The sequence below is a fragment of the Canis aureus genome, chromosome 6, assembly GCF_053574225.1.
Source record: "Canis aureus isolate CA01 chromosome 6, VMU_Caureus_v.1.0, whole genome shotgun sequence".
NCBI lineage: Eukaryota > Metazoa > Chordata > Mammalia > Carnivora > Canidae > Canis > Canis aureus.
This window is the reverse complement of record NC_135616.1, coordinates 15,244,394-15,246,446: the sequence shown is the minus strand read 5'-3', so window position 1 is coordinate 15,246,446 and position 2,053 is coordinate 15,244,394. Positions and strand designations below refer to the sequence as shown.

Genomic DNA, 2,053 nt, shown 5'->3' with positions numbered 1-2,053 from the left:
TTTTCATTTTTGTCTACATTTGATTGATGAGGATATTGGGACTGAGAGTGACTTGTCCAAGATCATGCAGCAAAGAGGAGGCAGAAATATGAAGCATCTCCAGACAGCCATGTTCCATGTGACACCACAGCTGCTGCTTATGCACCAGCTTGTGTAGACGCTTCTTCCTTCCTGGGCCTGGAAGGGTGAGGTGGCTGGGGCTTCACCAGCTTTGCTATGTCTGCCACTTTCCATTTTCAGAGTCTGTTGACTATAATCTTGCCACTTAAATGTACCTGTACTGATATCCGATCCTCGGCACCCAACTTCCTGGACAGATATAAAACTGGATTCTTGGGGATATTTTGGAAGCGGCCAGAACTGATAGAACTGATGAATGGAAGAGTCCGTATGATGCAGTCTGCTGAAGCAGAGTGATGGCCTTCAGCATCCTCTTCATATAGTAGCTTGGAAAAACCTCAGAATTTAATTGCCATCAGATTTCAATATTAAAAAAGGACATATCTGCAGAAAATAATGGAATGAATGGTTAACCCTTTTAACTCTGAACATTGAATGAGATAAATTTCCAGCTGCTATTCTCTATTTTTGTTATTGGATCGATGTTCTGTATAAACAGGATGCAACCATTTAATACATTTAAATGTATTTTACAAAGAGTTTAATATGTCTGTAACAATCAATCTCAGTACAGTCACCACAATGTACATCCTGCAAGTGTTATTTTTTTTAAAGATTTTTATTTATTTATTTTTTGAGAGAGCACAAGCAAGAAGTAGGGACAGAGAGAGGCAGAGGGAGAAGCAGTTTCCCCGCTGAGCAGGGAGCTTGATCCCAGGACCCTGGTATCATGACCTGAGATGAAGGCAGGTGGCGCTTAAGCGACTAAGCTCACCCAGGCACCTCTGCAAATGTTACTCTGTTGAGTCAGATACTGGTTTTTCCTGAGGTATCTCCAAGGCATGTAATGGGAAACAAAATTGGTAAATTACTCAAGTTCCTTTCACTGTGATTTGGAAATGATAAATCTTTAGAGAATGAGAAAAAAAAAGTTTGTGGAGACAACTTTTTTTTAAAACTTTTTAATTTAATCTCAGTCTTCTCAGGAATTCGTTCCTATGTTTATAGTATCTCCCTCTGTGCCCATATACTCAGGCAAGCTATACTGTTCCTACTAGTCTAGCCCTCAACTTTTCCTAGATGATACACAATAAGAACATACAATCTTTGATGAAGAAATAACCATTTATTATTTTTTATTATGTTGTATTTTGCTTTTTCCTTTTGTGGTAAGAGCACTTACGATAAGATCTACCCTGTTACCAAATTTTTAACTATACAATATAGCATTGTTAGTTGCAGTCTTACATTGAACTGTAGTAGCTCTCCAGAACCTATCCCTCCTGCATGACTGCAACTTTGTGCCCTTAGACCACTATCTCCCTGTTTCCCCATTCCTCTTGCCACCAGTTTACTATCTGCTGCCATGAGTTTGACTATATTATATTCCACATATAAGTGAGATCACACAATATTTGTCTATCTCTGACTTATTTCATTTAGCATAAGGTCCCTCAGGTCTATACATCTTCTTGCAAATGACATGATTTCCCTCTTTTGTAAGATTGAATATTTTACTATTATATAAATACCAGTCTCACATCCTCTTTATCCATTCATCTGTTGGTAGGCATTTATGTTGTTTCCATATCTTGGCTATGGTAGATAATGTTGCAATGAACATGGGAATGCGGATATTTCTTCAAGGGACAGATTTCAATTCCTTTGGACATATACCCAGAAGTGGCGTTGCTTCATCAAACAGTATTTCTATTTTTAATTATTGGAGGAACCTCCATATTATTTTCCATAGTGGCTGCACCATATGCCATTCCCAAAAGGGTTCCTTTTTCTCTACATCCTTGCCAATACATCCTAGCAGGTATAAGGTGATAATTCATTAATAATCATTCATTGTGTTTTGTTTTCTGGGCATGATGATGATGGCTTCATGGGTGTATACTTATCTCCAAACGCATCAAATTATGTGTCT

The 2,053-nt window shown here is 38.1% G+C and overlaps 1 pseudogene; it reads left to right on the top strand.

Moving 5' to 3' along the window:
- The first annotated feature begins 216 nt into the window (after positions 1-216).
- On the top strand, positions 217-566 carry LOC144315130 (protein kish-A pseudogene; annotated as a pseudogene).
- Positions 567-2,053: the final 1,487 nt, after the last annotated feature.